At 36.5% G+C, this 19,865-nt stretch overlaps 1 pseudogene; it reads right to left on the reverse strand.

The window, feature by feature from the left end:
* Positions 1 to 4,991: 4,991 nt before the first annotated feature.
* LOC147364858 (olfactory receptor 4F3/4F16/4F29-like) lies at positions 4,992 to 5,945 on the reverse strand (annotated as a pseudogene).
* Positions 5,946 to 19,865: the final 13,920 nt, after the last annotated feature.

Genomic DNA, 19,865 nt, shown 5'->3' on the forward strand with positions numbered 1-19,865 from the left:
TATCATGGTGATCTAAGCCTATGCCCCAACCAGTAATGCTGAAGAAGCTGAAGTTGAACGGTTCTATGAAGACCTACAAGACCTTTTAGAACTAACACCCAAAAAAGATGTCCTTTTCATTATAGGGGATTGGAATGCAAAAGTAGGAAGTCAAGAAACACCTGGAGTAACAGGCAAATTTGGCCTTGGAGTATGAAATGAATCAGGGCAAAGACTAATAGAGTTTTGTCAATAGAATGCACTGGTCATAGCAAACACCCTCTTCCAAAAACACAAGAGAAGGTTCTACACATGGACATCACCAGATGGTCAACACCAAAATCAGATTGATTATATTCTTTGCAGCCCGAGATGGAGAAGCTCTATATAGTCAGCAAAAACAAGACTGGGAGCTGACTGTGGCTCAGATCATGAACTCCTTATTGCAAAATTCAGACTGAAATTGAAGAAAATAGGGAAAACCACTAGACCATTCAGGTATGACCTAAATCAAATCCCTTATGGTTATACAGTGGAAGTGAGAAGTAGATTTAAGGGCCTAGATCTGATAGACAAAGTGCCTGATGAACTATGGACGGAGGTTTGTGACATTATAAATGATTTGGTCCTTTGTAAAAGTGACTTTTTATACCTTGGGTTCATATATGCTGCCTTTAGGATAGAAGGCAAGATATATTGTTCACTGGCTTAAGATATGTAGTGCACCAAATAGGAAGCATCTTAAATTTAAAAGTTGTTCACCTCCCAGTTGATAGAAACCTGACCATTAACTAGTCCATTCTACCACTCCATCAATGAGATGCTTCTGGTAAATGTAGTAAATTCCATGGGTGTAAGCTTATTATCACACTTCATTTCCTAGAAAATTATGTCCAGAGCCAAAGTTGCATGGGACACCATAGGAACAGATAAGGCAGAAAGGTATTCTGTAAGTCCACAAATGGTAGTGCTAGCAGAAGCACCACATTTGGGAAAGAAAATCAGCACAGTATGGAGACAAATCTCTAATACTTGCAGGAAAGGTAGACAGTGAGTCTATGGAGAGTATGATGAGGTGTGGCACCATACAGGGAAGCTTTACATCTGCATGGGAAGCTTTGGCACTCAGCAATAAAGATAGATTACCCATAGTGAGGGGGAAATTCATGTTGCTTCATCTATGCAGAGACGTCAACTATGCTTCTATCAGCACTGTTTAGTACCAATTAATAATGAATAGTATGTGATACCAATGAAATAATACTAGGATAGCTGGGAAAATAGGTTGTTTTGCATCACAGAAGGAAGTCTTCTTGTTACTGTATAGTGAATAATCTCTAATAGTCTTTTTCATGGGCAGTCTCTATCCTTTTTGAAAAGTCCATCCATATATACTTCTCCTCAGACTCTACCATAAAAAATTTATACTCGTGTTCTTTCTTAGGTCTTAAAGAAACAAATAAATCATTAGCTCTCCTCAGAAATTAGTATTATCTGTACAATAGGCCATCTTCCCTTCCAAGAGAAGTGTACAACTAAAGGTTATTCCCTGACTGGAAGAAAGGCAAGATGGCAGCATAGGATAATGCTGAGCTCATCTCCTTCCATGGGCACAACAAATCTAAAGCTATATACAGAGCAACTTTTCCTAAAGAAGACCTGAAGGGAGATTTGACAGCTCCTGCATAGAGATGAGGAAAGATGGAGACACAATATCCACGTAAATCCAACCTCATCCTCATTGTGATGTGATATGGAGGGTCATAACTGAGGGACTTAAGTGCAGACTCTCCCACCCTGCAGACAGTGACAAAACATCAACTTAAAGCCCATCTAGACAATATAGGAAGAAAACTCACAGTTACTCAAGTAGCAGTGACAATAAGCCATGAACTGCTAGAGCCCTCTTTGAGGTCAGAGATATCAGCAAGCATCATGGGTTGAGTACCCTTAGAACCCTTCCTTGCCATTTATTTTCCCTTCACTCATACTAGATAGCTGAACTCGTGAAGAATAATAAACTCTTCAAGATATGAAGTATGTTTGAGGAGGCAACTTACAACTACAATAGAGCGATTAAAAAGGGACAGCAGTAAGGGAAGTCAGGAGTTCCTGTCTCCAGAACGTGAGACGATTTCTGTTATGGCAGCCAGCCAGTTTGTGGTATGCTGTATCGCAGCCTTAGCAAACTAGTACAAAAACGATTCTCTATCAGATGAGAAGTGATAGAGAATTTTCTCTGTTACTTAACTAAAGATTAAAGAAAAATCTATTTGTGTAAGAATATGTCTCTTTTTCTCTATAAGTAGAAAGTTTATTTGCGATCTAATGCCTGTGAGTGTCTCTTCTTTTGATGTCTTGGTAAATCTGATTCTTCTCTTGATCTGTAGGTAAGGTTGTAAATTTGAACATGAGAACTTTATGTGTGGCTGTACTTCTGCAATTGAGAAACTCGTGTGAATGTGAAATAGTCCAACTCAAGGAGATATTAATAATTTTTGTACAAAATTTTTGTACAGTTAGAGGCTGACAGGAATCTACAATAATACAGCCCATATTGCAAAATTTTTAAAATGAACTTCTACTCCTTTAAATTTGCTAGATTTTTCAGAAAATTTCTTATAAAAATGACTAACACAGAAGTGTTTTTCTATGAAAATCCAAATGCACATAGTGAAAATAAATCCTTGGACAATTCAGATTCAATTGATTATATTTTTAATAAAACAGTGATAGATATCCTTTCCAACCTTACCAGTAAAGATTATAAGACAAGCAGTGTGTCTATTTAAACAAAATGTTTAATATCTTCAGCAATTTTAAGACCTTGGTTTACTATTAAACATAGTAATTAGTAGATATTCTTTGAATAAGTTTTGAATTATTCAAAGATTGAATGTTGAAACATTCAGTGGTGTGTGTGTGAGAACTTATTTACGTCTTTATAGAGCATCTATATCTTTTGATCAAGTTACTGCTTATGTTCATGTTTGCAACTTTAAGAACATAATTTATACTACCTATAAGAAAATGTGAACAGAATGTGTGCGTGTCTGTTGGGGGTTATATTAGTGTGTTCATGAGTTTTGCTAGTTTACTAAAATGATTCTCCTTTATTCTCCTTCAAGAACTCTCAGTGGAATACAAATTGCTTATGTTGGTTAAAAGTAATAATTACTATGGGTGACTGAGGCTGTACTAGAATTAACATGACCAAAAACTATCAAGGGGAAAAAGGGTACATTTATCCTAGGATAAAATGTTATTCCAGAAATTGAAAGTGGATAGTAAACAATAAAACTGAATGGGTTCGATACATGCATGTAATCATTTTTAGTACTAAAGAATACTAAGTATAGACACCAAGAATTGAATGTATAATTTGCTTTAATAAGAGTTTGGTATATTAAAATTGTGGTAATCAAGGCATGATTTTTCTTTCATTACAAATAATACACTGTGTTTTCAATAAAAATAAGGTATTGTTAATGTGTACTTATAAAAGAAGACCTGAATGGATATGGAGAGCCATAGATGGTTTTTAGGAAGCAAATTCTATTTGCTTTGGATATATATCATATAATTATATATGCATATATATAATTTCAAATAATGAGCTAAATTGAAGCAATGATATATATTAGTTTTGACAACATTTGTACAGTAAAGTTTTGATAGGCTTATTTAAATAAATTTAGAAGTGCTATACTATTAAATATATTAAAGCAAGACTAGATTTTGGATATCTGTTAGAATGACATAACACACTGATCTTCGTATATTTATTCTGCTTTTAACTAGAAACAGTGAATGTAACACTCTACTTCTGTTTAATTTTCTTAGTAATCAGAGATTCTGTAAACAACTCACAAAGTATGTTTTTAACAATTCTTAGTAGGAAGAAAATGAAAGGAAAGCAAAATTTCATAAAAATAAATATCGCTACGTTAAGCCTTAGTTCAGTCCTTTGTGGGGATGGGGTATTGTATGTACTACAGTGTATACCCTATTTCTTACTACGAATCTCTGTCAAAAAGTATGAAAGCCACTTCTATAAGGGACCCTCCCCTTGCCATTTATTTTGCCTTCAATCACACTCAACAGCTGAACTCCTGAAGAATAATAAATCCTTTAGACATGAAATGTGTTGAGTTGGTGACTTATACTAACTACAATAGAGCAATTAAAAAGGGGAATCAGGAAGGGAAGTTAGAAGTGGACAGAGCAGCAAAGGCAGGGCAGGGGGAAACAGGGAGGAATAACAGTATGAGAAGAAAGAGAAGGAAGAAAGGCCTGGGAAAGGAGAGGGAAAGGGGGGAAAGTTTTCCTAGCCCAGAGTCCATAAGTGGCTGAAGAAAAATGAAGAGGAAGATACAGGAAGAAAAAAAGAAGGAAATGTAATGGGTTCAAGTAGCATAAAGCCAATCACAGAGGGAAACACCTGGGGTTTCCCAGATCTTTTAATTCCAAGAACAACTTCTATGGCTTCTACCCAGAGTTGTGTGACCACTGGGTTCCTACATATATGTTCTCAGACTGTGTGTTTGCTCTCGAAGAGTCTGACCTCTTTTGCACAGCCCTGGCAGAGACCCAAGGAAGAATGTGGGAAAGTTGCAGCATTTAGTATAAAGACTCATTTCAGTCCTCATCTAGCAAGTCTCCCGCTAGGTGCTGATAGGAATTCCTGTCTCTGAGAAGGGTTCCTGTTAAAAGGGTCCCTGTTCTCAAGGCCATAAAGAAGTTTATCTGTTTTGTATTTCTAATAGTTACTTCATGTGAATATTATTCCTTAGGAACTGAGACTCAAGATTACTATAATCTTTGATTATAAATACTTAATATGTAACACCTCTCTTCAGAAGTGAATGTCACTCCCTCCTAAATGAAAGACAAAATAGACTTGATATCATTGTGCATAATTAAGGTAGAACAATCAAAAGCTTCTGTCTGAGTTTGATCATCAGTAATGACCATCAATAATCAACAAGGGATCTTTACAATACAGCCATCACTTAAGAAATCTTTCTATAACTCACTAACTGTCTGCATACCCTCCTCATTGCAACCTTCATTTCTTGATTCCTGAGTGTGTAAATGACTGGATTCAGGAAAGGAGTGAGAACTGCATCAAAGATGGCCAGAAACTTATCCAGGTGTATAGAGGGAGATGGCCACGTGTAGACAAATATCAAAGGACCAAAGAACAAGACTACTACAGTGATGTGAGCTGAAAGTGTGGGCAGAGCCTTGGATGAACCTGTTGAAGAGTGTTTCTGAACAGTGAGAATGATGACGATATAGGAGATGATCAGAATGAAGAAGGAGCCAATAGAGATGAATCCACTGTTGGCTGTGACCATGGACTCTAGTTGGTTTATGTCTATGCACGCAAGTTTGATCAACCGAGGAAGATCACAGTAAAAGCTGTCCAACATATTAGGTCCACAGAAGGGTAAGTTTACCACAAAAACCAGTTGAACTGTGGAGTGGATGAGGCCGACCATCCAGGCAGCCACTAAAAAGGAGATTCATAGTCGTGGGCTCATGATGGTCAGATAATGGAGAGGCTTACATATGGCAATGTACCTGTCAAAGGCCATGGCAATGAGCAGCACCACCTCCACACCACCAATGACGTGGATGAAAAAGATCTGAGTGATGCAGCCACTAAAGGAGATGACTTTACGTTTCCTGAAAAGATCATAAATCATCTTGGGAGACGTGACAGAAGAAACACCCATGTCAATGAAGGAGAGGTTGGCCAACAGAAAGTACATGGGAGAGTGTAAGTGAGGGTCACAAGTCACAGTGAGAATAATGAGGGAGTTTCCCATCATGCTTGCCATGAAAAATGTGGAGGAGAACACAAAGAGGAGAAGTTGTATTTCCCAGGAGTTGGTGAGTCCCAGGAACAGAAACTCTGATACCACAGACTGGTTTGCTCCATCCATGGACTTTGTTAGCATTGTTATCTGAAGGAGGACAGTAGGAAAAAATGCAAATTATGACAATTGTGTTGATGAATTTGAAGAAGAAAGGTCAAAGTTATGAAAGCCAATTTACATATTAGCATGAAAACTGATCTAAAATGCTCATGATCTCTAAACCATGTTTACACAGTAAAACTGGTGGCTGTTATATGAAGCTGTTCTTGCCTCCAACTTATCTCTGCATTTAATACCCTTTTCTTCCTCCATGGGTTGATACACTGTATTACTCATGAGACACAAGAAAATAAATATGAGTAATATGCATTCCACCCCAAGTCTTTTTGATTTTGGGTTCAAAACTATTATGATCTTCCCAGTCATATAGCACTAATCACTACTGCAATCTCTTTGAAGCCTTATAAACCTTCACCCAGCAGAAAGACCTATCTCCTCCTTCCTTGTCCCTACCTCTGGGAACACATTCGTCTTCAATATTACTTAGATATTGTTTGCATCTATGAAGTCTTACTTTATTATTACTAGAATTTAAATTACTAGCATAACTACCAAATTTTCTCTGTATTTAATACCACTCTGCTTCCTTCTAGGGTAGATGCTATGATGTTATTCATGACATACAAGATCGGTCAACATGGGTAATAGGAATTCAACCTTAAATTCTTGACTTTTGGTTCAAAACTAATACAGGCTAGCTCCAATCACACATACTCTTCATCACTTCTCAATTATTCCATCAACTTTTAAGAATACAAGCCTTATTCTCATAGACAGAGCCTTCCTTTTGACTCCCCATCTCTGGAAGATATTTGTCTTCAAGTTCTATTAAATTTTAACCATGTTTGTGAGGTCTTGTTTTATACTACAAGCATTTATTTGACTATTTCTTGTATTTTAGTAAACTGAGTACCAGTCTAACTCACCTCGTAGGCTGTAAGCTTCTGGGAGGCAGGGGTTATGATTTATTCATATTTAGATTCCCTGAAGCAATGAAAAATGATCCACACAGAGGTGCAGGTCCACAAACTGTTACAAGTCTGCGTCATGTTAGGTGTGGAAGTCGAGTGTTTAGAAAATTCTCTAGAAGTGTCACAGGATAGCAAACCAGTATAAAATTTTGCATTTGTTAAAACATCAGTCCATGAAGGACTGAAGAACAATACCTGATTCTTCACCAAAGATACTTTGAGAAGTACTGCCCTAAAGTACTTAGCACATAGTCTGTGAAGCTTAAAACTGTGAAGGAGATCATGCAAGAGCGAAAAGTATCTTGCTCAAACCTCTATGTAAGAATTTATCACAATATCTTGTAATTTTACTTTTAGTTACAGGAGCAACAGAGCACAGTGGAAGGAATATGTCCTTTGGATTCTGTAAGTCAAGATTTAAACTGTACTTCAGTTACTGACAAGGCAATTTTGGCAGGTTCTTGAACCTTCATTTATCCATGACATTACAATTAATAATACTAACTCCTCAGAGCAACTTGGGGTATAAAATCATTGGAATAATGATTAAATAATTAAAGTTTTGCAATAGTGCATTCAATGTATACCTACTATAGGTAAATATTCAGTAAATGTTATTTTTTTCTTTTTTCACACATCTATAATAGTGCACAATATAAAACACAATTTAATAATAAGAAAATAAAATGGTATTGACCAGGAGATAATATCAAATTTCCATATCGAAAAGATATTTTTTTTCCGAAAAGATATTTTATTACGTTATAATTATCTCCTATATAATAATTGGAGAATATAATATTCATATTGTTAGGGGCTTCCCTCGTGGTCAGATGGTAAAGAATCTGCATGCAATACAAGAGACCCAGCTTTGATCTCTGGGTTGGGAAGATCTCCTGGAGAAGGGAGTGGCTACCCACTCCAGTATTTTAGCCTGGAGAATTCCATGGACAGAAAAGCCTGGCAGATTACAGCTAAAGAGTTGGACACACTTATTTACACTCATTGTTTTAGAAAACAAACTAAAAACCATCTTGTGCAGATTAAATATATTTGCTTTCTAAGAAGCACTGCATCTTTTTAATAGTACTATAAATGTAGTTCACTGATTTTTTTTGTTTGTTTGTTCTCATTTCCAGTTAGATTGTGACTCCCAGAAAGTTAAGGACTACACCTGTGTAGTTATCCATGTATCCCCAACTTAGAATGACACTGGTACATAAAAGAGCTATGTAAATATATCAGGAATTAAATATTTTTTGAAAGATCAAAGAGGATGTATTTAAGTAACTAAAATTATATGAATATAATTCAGTTCAGTTCAGTTCAGTTCAGTTGCTAGGTCGTGTCCGACTTCTTGCGACCCCATGAATTGCAGCACGCCAGGCCTCCCTGTCCATCACCAACTCCCGGAGTTCACTCAAACTCATGTCCATTGAGTCGGTGATGCCATCCAGCCATCTCATCCTCTGTTGTCCCCTTCTCCTCCTGCCCCCAATCCCTCACAGCATCAGAGTCTTTTCCAATGAGTCAACTCTTCACATGAGGTGGCCAAAGTATTGGAGTTTCAGCTTCAGCATCAGTCCTTCCAATGAACACCCAGGACTGATCTCCTTTAGGATGGACTGCTTGGACCTCCTTGCAGTCCAAGGGACTCTCAAGAGTCTTCTCCAACACCACAGTTCAAAAGCATCAATTCTTTGGTGCTCAGCTTTTTTCACAGTCCAACTCTCACATCCATACATGACCACTGGAAATATAGCCTTGACTAGATGAACCTTTGTTGGCAAAGTAATGTCTCTGCTTTTGAATATGCTATCTAGGTTGGTCATAACTTTCCTTCCAAGGAGTAAGCATCTTTTAATTTCATGGCTGCAATCACCACCTGCAGTGATTTTGGAGCCCCCAGAATAAAGTCTGACACTGTTTCCACTGTTTCCCCATCTATTTTCCATGAAGTGATGGGACTGGATACCATGATCTTAGTTTTCTGAATGTTGAGCTTTAAGCCAACTTTTTTACTCTCCTCTTTCACTTTCTTTAGGAGGCTTTTTAGTTCCTCTTCACTTTCTGCCATAAGGGTGGTGTCATCTGCATATCTGAGGTTATTGAGATTTCTCCTAGCTTGTGCTTCTTCCAGGCCAGCATTTCTCATCATGTACTCTGCATATAAGTTAAATAAGCAGGGTGACAATATACAGCCTTGACGTACTCCTTTTCCTATTTGGAACCAGTCTGTTGTTCCATGTCCAGTTCTAACTGTTGCTTCCTGACCTGCGTATAGGTTTCTCAAGAGGCAGGTCAAGGTACATATAATTATATAATTAAGGAAGATGAGTAAGGAACCTGTGCATAGCTCCTAAGCAACCAAGAATAATAGAAAATAAGGAACTGTAAAAGTAAAGGAGACTTAGGGAAAAAGAAGAAATAAAAGGAAAATCTAATAAGGGTGAAAAAATTAAGAAAGTATGTATATAATGGATTCCTGGTAGCTCAGAGGGTAAAGACTCTGCTGGTAATGTGGGAGACCTGGGTCAAGAAGATCCCCTGGAGAAGAAAATGGCAACCCATTCCAGAGTTCTTGCCTGGTAAATCCCATGGACGGAGGATCCTGGCGGGCTACAGTATTCTTGCCTGGAAAAGTCCCATGGACAGAGGAGGAGCCTGGCGGGCTACAGTCCATAGGGTCACAAAGAGTCGGACACGATTGAGTGACTTCACTTTCACTTTTCATGTGTATAATGACAAAGAAAAGAAGGGTAATTCTTATTTTAAATTAAGTGAAAGGTAGTTTATGAGATTTAATTGGCAGTACTTTCTCGACCCACTCTTCAGAAATTCTGTAATTATAAACAATTATAGGTGTCTTTTAGTACTAAGGCTCTGGGGAGAATTTCTTTTGTTTTTAACTTTAAACTTTGTATTTTGTATTGGGGTATTAGCTGATTAACAATGTGGTACTCTCAGGTGAACAGCGAAGGGACTCAGCCTGGCAGATGGTGAGAATTTCTTAATAAGCTTTTATCAGCTATGTGCATACAGCTGTGAATTTATTCGCCTTTTGACTCTGCAATTCCTATCAACTAGTCAAGAACGAAGAATTTTAGGAAAGGTGATTTAAAGCAGCTGCTGCTGCTGCTAAGTCACTGTAGTCGTGTCCGACTCTGTGTGACCCCATAGACGGCAGCCTACCAGGCTCCCCCGTCCCTGGAATTCTCCAGGCAAGAACACTGGAGTGGGTTGTCATTTCCTTCTCCAACACATGAAAGTGAAAGGTGAAAGTGAAGCCGCTCAGTCGTGTCCGACTCTTAGCGACCCCATGGACTGCAGCCTACCAGGCTCCTCCATCCATGGGATTTGCCAGGCAAGAGTACTGGAGTGGGGTGCCATTGTTTCCTCTGTTTAAAGCAGAATGAGATATAAATATGGAACTTAGGTGTATCTATCCAAATGTAAAGGAATGTAAAAATTTGAAAAGTTTGCGTCATCACAGTTTTTAAGTCACTTGAGACAAAGTCAGGATCCCAATCTCAGTCCAGAGCAAGAGTATAGAGATGATTCTAGATGGAGACTTTATTCACCTAAAAGTCTTCAAATACAGGGAAAACTGAATGAAGGTGTTCTAAAATCTTTTGCCTATTGGCTATGCTTTGAAATAATTTTTCTTAAACAAATTAGCTATGCCCACGTTTTAAAATTCATTGAACTGAAGCTGCTGGGTTATGTCTGACTCTGCGATCCCATGGACTGTAGCCTACCAGGCTCCTCAGTCCATGGAATTTTCCAGGCAAGAGTACTGGAGTAGGTTGCCATTTCCTTCTCCAGGGGATTTTCCCGACCCAGGGATCGAACCCAGGTCTCTTGCTCTGCAGGCAGACGCTTTACCCTCTGAGCCACCAGGGAACCCTGGTTAAACTCATTAGATACCTGTAACTCGCAAACCTTGTCATAATGCCTTGCCTTCTGTTGTGATTAGTCCTTTTTTTGTTCCATGGAGAATTGATTAATCCTTCAAACAGATTACCAGACATTTAATCCTTTACAGATGAAGGAAATATTGGTAACTGAAGTTTCAAATAGTCACCAAATTGAAAGGGATCTATGTACAGCTGTCCGATTTAAGCAAAATATTAACCTAAATCATAATTTATATGTTTCTCCCTCAATTTAAAAATACTGTGAGCTTAACAATCTCCTTGGCTCAACCTTCTTTGCAACCAAATAAAACACTGCCTCCTCTAATTTGAGACCATCTCTACTTTTACTTTCTATAACTATGGTAAATATAGATAATTCTGTGTCCTTTTCAAATAACCTTTATGTACATAAATGCAACAAATTAAGTCATCCCTTAGCTTTCTGTTTTCAAGATTCAGCAAACTCATTACCTTTTAAAATTTCCTCCTAGGACTTCTTTTTCACTTTCCCTCTTTTACCTACATCCCCCAAATTTCATTTTTTAACTTTATCTAAACTTTCTTCATTCTCCTTAAGCTTACAAAATAATGTATTTATAACCAAGAGACTAGGAAAACAAATTCAAGCTCTCGGTAGTTTTAAGTGTTTAAAATTTTTTTTCCACATCGTATTTTAAAGTGTCATTACACTGGAAATTATTTATTCAGCTTTGTATCTTTTGGTCTCAATACTTTTTATTTCTATTGAGATATTTCTGTAATCCTTTCCCACCTTATAAATTTGAGTTCATAATAAATCCCTTCCCTTTTTCACAGAAGATGATCAGTTTATACACATTTCTTTTGTAAAGCTAATGGAGAGAAAAACACAATTACCTTTTTAAAAAATACTTTCAAGTGTCATTAATTTTTACTGCTTGTTTATTATGTGGCAGATGGTGAGAAGCATTCTTAATCAGCATCAATGAACTGATTGTCATTGACTGTAAATGTGATTGATTGCAACATATGCTGAATCCAAAATATTACAAAACTATTTGACCTTTTTTAATATCTTTCACATTACCCTAAGAACAATGTGATACTAACTAAAAGTCACGGTCAGTTAGCCTTTTCCAGTGTGTCAATAAACTTTTGTACAATTATTCTTTGCATTATTCAATTCCTTATCCTGCATGCTATTTACTTTGCTTTTAGGATAACACTCATAAACTTGAGGATATCACTATTATTTATAGCACTTATGACAACAAAAATTATGTCTGAAAGTAAGGCACTCTTTGCATTGTCAAATTTATTTCCATACTTCCATTTTACCTGTATAAAGAGAAGAGTCTGAGATTTTCCTATGTTCCATAAAACAAAATGCCATATAAAATTCTTCCATAAGGAGAATTACATTAGAAGGAAGCAATTTACAGCTTGAGAGAAAGAGTGACCAAATGATAATGCAAAAACAGTTTAGAAGGAGCTCATGGATCATGGGACTTTGCCCCTAGAGAGCTAATTGGTTTGACCAGAGCAACCAAAGGATCAAAAACTATAATAAGTCACTGGAGAGAAAGAAGGAAACAAAAGTGGAATATTTTGTATATAATAGCACAAAATATTTGTGTTATTTTGTTGAAAATTTTATAAATATTGGTAATCACCCATTAGAAATAAACTCTGAAAATAGATAAATATTAACTCAAAATTTAACTCTAATCATATTAATTTTTCTGTTATAGTTTAGATAGCAGAAGAACATATGTGACTTAATTTTTATTCAATCTTATATTGACTAACTATGGATGTATATGGGCTTCCCTGGTGGTACAGACAGTAAAGGATCCTCCTGCAATGCAGGAGACCTGGGTTTGATCCCTGAGTTGGGAAGATCCCCTGGAGGAGGGATGGCAACCCACTCCAATATTCTTGCCTGGAGAGCCCCCATGGACAGAGGAGCTTGGTGGGCTACAGTTCTTGAGGTTGCAAAGAGTCAGACATGCCTGAGCGACTAAGCACATGGATGTGTATAAAGATTTAGCAACACAGAAGTTCAGTGAATAAAGCTTAAAAGTTAATGAAACAGATACCAACTGATGATAAATTTAAAAAATTATGATGCATCCATAGTGTTAAATCCTCTGAAGTCACTAAAAACAAGTTTCAATTCTATACAGTTAAGGACACCATACACACTACTGAATGGAACTGTGGATGGTAAAATAGCACACGTAGTGTGATGTTGTGCAATAATTATCTCTATGTCTATCTCTACTTACATCTGCACCTATATGTATGTATCTGAAAATACCAGCAACAAACTTTTTGACAAGTACTTCAGGACTATGTGATTGTTAGGTAATAAGACAAAAATTTCAATATTTAATTTTGTATCCTGCCAGGGCAAAAAATAGTACACTCAAGTTACAACCAACACAGCAGAAGTACAATCATAAGAGACTACTGCAAACAACTTTATGCCAACAAAATGGACAACCTAGAAGAAATGGACAGATTCTTAGAAAGTTGCTATCTCCCAAGGCTGAACCAGAAAAAAGTAGAAAATATGAACAGATCAATTACCAGTACAGAAATTAAATCAGTATTTTAAAAACTCCCAACAAACAAAAGTCTAGGACCAGATGGCTTCACAAGTAAATTCTATCAAACATTTAGAAAAGAGTTAACACCTATCATTCAGAAACTATTTAAAAAATAGAGAAAAGAATGCTACTAAACTCATTCTATAAGGCTAGCATTACCCTGATACCAAAACCAAACAATGAAAGCAAAAAAGAAAACTATAGAACATAGATGAACATAGATGCAAAGATCTTCAACAAAATACTAGCTAAGAGAATCCAACAATATATTTAAAAGATCATATGTTATGATCAAGTGGGATTTATCTCAGAGATGCAAGAATTTTTAATATCCACAAATAAATCAATGTGATAATCACATTAACAAATAGAAGAAAAAAAATCATATGATCATCTTAATAGATGCAGAAAAAAGCTTCAATGAAGTTTAAAATCCATTTGATAAAAAAACTCTCCAGAAAGTGGGTATAGAAGAAACATATCTTAACATAATAAAGGCCATATATGACAAACCCAGAGCTAATATCATACTCAATGGTGAAAAACAAAGTATTCTCCCTAAGATTAGGAAGAACACAAGGAAGCCTACTTTTCTTTACCATAGCTTTGGAAGTTTTAGCCACAGCAATCAGAGAAGAAAAGAAAAGAAATCCAACTTGGAAAAGAAGTAAAATTGTCACTGTCTTCAGATGACATGATACTATACACAGAAAAATCCTAAAAGCACCACTAAAAAATTACTAGAGTTCATCAATGAAGTTGGTAAAGCTGAAGGATACACAATACACAGAAATATGTTGCTTTTCCCTACATGAACAAAGAACAAATATCAGAAAGAGAAGTTAAGCAAACAATCCCATTTACATCTCATCAAAAAGAATAAAATATCTAGGAATAAACCTACCTAACTAGGCAAAAACCTTGTACTCTGAAAAGTATAATACTCTAATGAAAGAAATTGAAGATTACAAAAACAGATGCAAAGATATATTGGATTGGAAGGATTAACATTGTTAAAATGACCATACTACGCAAGGCAATATAGATTCAATGCTATCTTTATTAAATTCTCAATGGCATTTTTTTCACAGAACTGGAACAAAAAGTTTTAACATTTGTAGGGAGACACAAATGATTCTGAAAAGCCACAACAGTCTTGAGAAAGAAGAATAGAGCTGGAGGGATCATGCTCCCGGACTTCAGACTACACTGCAAAGAAGTATGGTCCTGGTACAAAAACTGACACTTAGATCAACGAAACAGGATAGACAGTCCAGAAATAAATCCATATACTTATGGTAAATTAATCTATAACAAAGGAGGTAAAAATATGCAATGGAGCAAAGACATGTCACTTCAATAAACGGTGCTGGGAAAACTGGACAGGTACATGGAAAAGAATGAAATTAGAACATTCTCTAATACTGATTATGAAAATAAACTCAAAATGGATTAAAGGCCTAAACATAAGACTGGACACTATAAAAATTCTAGAGGAAAACATAGGCAGGACATTCTTTGACAAAAATCATAGCAGTATATTTTTGGACCCATCTCCAAGATGGAAAGCAAAACAAAAATAAACAAATGGAACCTAATCACACTTATAAAATTTTGCACAGCTAAGGGAAACAAACAAACAAACAAACAAAAAAAAGAAAAGAAAACCTACAGAATGGGAGAAAATGCTTTCAAATGATGATACTGATAAAAGATTAAGTTCCAAAATTAACAAACAATTCATTCAGCTCAATATAAAGAAAATCAACCCAATGAAAAAGTGAGCAGAAGACCTGAATAGGTATTTATCCAAAGATTCATACAGATAGCCAGTAGGCACATGAAAAGATGCTCAATATTGCTAATTATTAGTAAAAACAAATCAAAACCTCACACTTTTCAGAATGGCCATTATCAAAAAGTCTATAAAGAATGAATGTTAGAAAGGGTGTAGAGGAAAGGGAATCCCACTATACTGTTGGTGGGGATGTGAGTTGCTGCAGCCACTATGGAGAACCATATGAAGTTGATTTAGAAAATGAAATGTAGAGTTACCATATGAGATAGCAATCCCATTCCTGGGCAAGTATCTGTAGAAAACTCTAATTCAAAAAGATACATGCACTCCAATGTTCAAAGCAGCACTATTTACAATAGTCAATCTTGGAATCAACCTAAATGTCCATCAACAGATGAATGAATAAAGCAGATATGGTGTGTGTGTATATATAAACACATATTGTGTATATACATGTATATATATATACACAGACTAATACATATATATATGATGGAATATTACTCAGCTTTCAAAAATGAAACAATGCCATTTCACAACATGGATGGATCTAGAGATTATGATGCCAAGTGAAGTAAGTCAGAGAAAGACAAATAGTATAGGATATAACTTATATGTGGAATTAAAAAAATGATACAAATGAATTATTTACAAAAGAGAAATAGATTCATAGAAAACAAACTTATGGTTACCAAAGGGGAAAGGGAAGGAGGGGTAAATTTGGAATTTGGAGTTAACAGATACACACTGCTGCTGCTGCTAACTCGCTTCAGTCATGTCTGACTCTGTGGAATCCCAGAGATGGCAGCCCACCAGGCTCCCCTGTCCCTGGGATTCTCCAGGCAAGAACACTGGAGTGGGTTGCCATTTCCTTCTCCAATAACAGATACACACCACTACATATAAAGGAGACAAATAAAAGCACCTACTATACAGCATGAAGAATTATATACCTTATAATGAAAAGAGTCCAAAAAAGAATTTATATATATGTATAACTGAATCACCTTGCTGTATACCTGAAATATTTTAAATCAACTATATTTTTATTAAAAAATAAAAAATAAACAGCAAGGACCTATTGTATAGCACAGGGAACTCTATTCAATATCTTGTAATAACCTATGATGAAAAGGATCTGAAGTATATATATATATATATATTCTGAAGAACATATACATATAAAACCAAACTTTGCAGTACATCTGAAATATAAATCAACTATATTTCAATAAAAAATAAATTTAAAAAATCTCCACTTGCATGGCTTTTTATGAGGCTTATTCTGATAAAACAATGTTCCTCATTTCTTTTTATCTCCATAGAAAAAGGAACTTAGCTGAACAGCACATTCTATGTAGTGGGATAAACTAAACTTCACTTCTATAGGTTATCAGTCCTGAGATAATCCTTTGTTTAATGTGATGTCACTATTTTGCATTGATGAGAATTACTGTGCAAAGAGGCACTAATAAGCACTCCAACAAACCCCCTGAGTTCTGTACTTAATATCCCTAGTTTCTGTTGTGAAATCAAAACCAAATTTCCTCCTGGTATTTGAGATCTGTCAACCTGACATGCAGTACTGTCCTTAGACCCAAATGATAGAATCCTGTGCCCTGGCCCCTATTCTTAGAAGACATTAAATTGGTCATTGGTCCCTTCCCAGTCATGGCCTTTTATCATGGCGTGACAATTCCAAGGAACCAAAGAGTACGTCCACCTAGAGCCTAGGTGCATCCTACCAGATCATATTCTGGTCTCCAAAACCCAGGGATTTCTTTTCAAACTTCCCCAAGTCTATAAGCCTAACTTTACAAGATTTGCTCTAGATATGCATAACAGTTATCATATATATATTTCTTGACACCAACAGATAGAATTCATATACTCAAGATTCTATTATACCAAAGGATAAAATTTTATATACTCAAGATTCCATTACCTTGATTCTATTAACTTTAAAACATTTCAACATATAGTTCATGGATGTCCATTTTCACTCTTGCCTCAGTCACCATAAATATCAGCTGTAGATCCTTTTCAGTCTGTAGGTTCAGTGATTTTAGCCCAAAGTGGTTAAAGACTGGTCTCAGCAGAATTGCCTTTGGAAATATTCTTCCCTGGGACACTCAGGTCTCTGAACCTACTAAACCAAAGTTCAAAAGAACAGGAAGCATAAATTTTCCCAGTAAATTATTTGGACTTATTGTTAGAGTAACTTTTTCTACTTTGGTCATACATTCCAGCCTTAAATAGATAGCAAAGTATATATTAGTCACTGGTAAGATTTGTACTGCATCAAACAGCACCCTAATCTTGCAAGGTTTTCATTTCCCAGTTGGTACAAAAGCTGAGCATTTTCTAGGCCATTACACTAATATTTCAAGCCAGTTGTTTCTGGGTGTGGGAGCGTAAGTCCAGTGAATGCTATGATCACACTTCACTTCCTATAAAAATAAGTCCAGATGCAATATTGTATGTGATATTATAGCAACAGGTAAGGCACTAAAGGTATTCCATGAATCAAATGGTACTGCTGCAGAAGCCCTGTGGAAGGGAAAGACAAATAATTTATACTACATTAGTATGCTGTGTTGTGCTTAGTCACTCAGTCATGTCCAACTCTTAGCGACCCCATGGACTGTAGCCTGCCAGACTCCTCTGTCCATGGAGATTCTCCAGGCAAGAATACTGGAGTGGGTTTCCACTCCAGGGGATCTTCCCAACTCAGGGATTGAACTCAGGTCTCCTGCATTGCAGGTGGATTCTTTACCTTCTGAGCCACCAGGGAAGCCTATGAATACTGGAGTGAGTAGCCTATCCCTTCTCCAGGGGATCTTCCTGATGCAGAAATCGAACTGGGGTTGCCTACATTGGAGGTGGATTCTTTACCAACTGAGCTACCAGGGAAGCCCCCCAATATAATATGCATTATGACATATATTGGAGAAGGCAGTGGCACCCCACTCCAGTACTCTTGCCTGGAAAATCCTATGGATGGGGGAGCCTGGTGGGCTGCAGTCCATGGGGTCGCTAAGAGTCGGACACAACTGAGCAACTTGACTTTCACTTTTCACTTTCATGCATTGGAGAAGGAAATGGCAACCCACTCCAGTGTTCTTGCCTGGAGAATCCCAGGGACGGCAGAGCTTGGTGGGCTGACATCTCTGGGGTCGCACAGAGTTGGACACAACTGAAGCGACTTAGGAGCAGCAGCATGACATATATTTGTTGCTTTTGTTCAGTCACTAAGGTGTGTCTGACTCTTTGCGACCCCATGGTCTGCAGTACACCAGGTTTATGTTTATATATAATTATATATATATATAATTTATATATTATATATTTATAATGAATAATGTACAGGTATTATAGTAAATACTATGTACAGTACTTTATATTAAATGCATATCTATTAGATGTGTATATACAAGATGCATAAGTATATAAATAATATTTCTTCCTATGAATTGAGATTACAGAAAGAGAGATAAAGAAAGAGATGTATATCCCTATAGAGATAAGCATCTCCCCCTTCCATAAAAGAAGGGTTTTGAGCTTTATTCAACCTGCCATAAGGCAGATGGCCCTCTAATAGTCAAGTGAGATATCACACTATACAAGGTGCTGACCACTTACTTCTGTTTTGCAGCTTGGGCAAGTGGTAGTTATGGTAGACAGACCAGCTCAATGAGGGGAAATGCATGTTGCTGATTTTATGTAGAGATATCAACTAGCTGCTATGACCACTTCTAGCGCCAATTATATAGTTCTAGAATAGTTGAGAAAAGAGGTTTAATAGACATCCACAGGGGCAGGTCATCTTATTCCTGTTTAGTGAATAACCTCTAAACAGCTCTTACATGAGAATAAACATTGTCATTCTCTGTACTTTTCTGAGAAATCTGGCTACACACCTCTTCTACACAGAACTCTATGCCAATAATTTTATAGCTTTTATTTCTTAGAACCTAAATAAATATGCAAACCATTAGGCCTGCCCACAATTAGTAATATATGTACCATGAGCTACATTTCCTTCCAAGAGAATTGTGCAACTAAAGGTATTCCCTGAGTTTCTTTCCATTAGAAAGTTTTCCCTTCACCACTCTCCTTCAAGGCTATCTCTAAATAGAATTTAATGCAATGGCCATTTACTTACAGTTGTTGCCATTATGACATGCATAACTATTCATAAGTAGGCTGTGTTTTCTCCATTGCTAATTGGTTATAGAGAGCTTCCAATGTTCAAAGACAGAGAGATGTAGAAAAAAATTAAAATAAATAAATAGAAAATTTTTCTTCACTTTGGAGAGGATATCCTTTTGGTGGGAAAAAGGAGAAAAAATTTTATCACATTTTACACCTTCTATCACTACTAAGTTGGCTTAAATTCAACATTCAAAAAACTAAGATCATGGCATCTGGTCCCATCACTTCACGGCAAATAGATGGGGAAACAGTGTCTGACTTTATTTTTTGGGGCTTCAAAATCACTGCAGATGGTGATTGCAGCTATGAAATTAAAAGACGCTTACTCCTTGGAAGGAAAGTTTTGACCAACTTAGATAGCATATTAAAAAGCAGAGACATTACTTTGCCAACAAAGGTCTGCCTAGTCAAGGATATGGTTTTTCCAGTAGTCATTTATGGATGTGAGA

The sequence above is a fragment of the Bos grunniens genome, chromosome 10 (assembly GCF_055505025.1).
Source record: "Bos grunniens cultivar Pamir isolate PY7600 chromosome 10, Bosgru_T2T1.0, whole genome shotgun sequence".
NCBI lineage: Eukaryota > Metazoa > Chordata > Mammalia > Artiodactyla > Bovidae > Bos > Bos grunniens.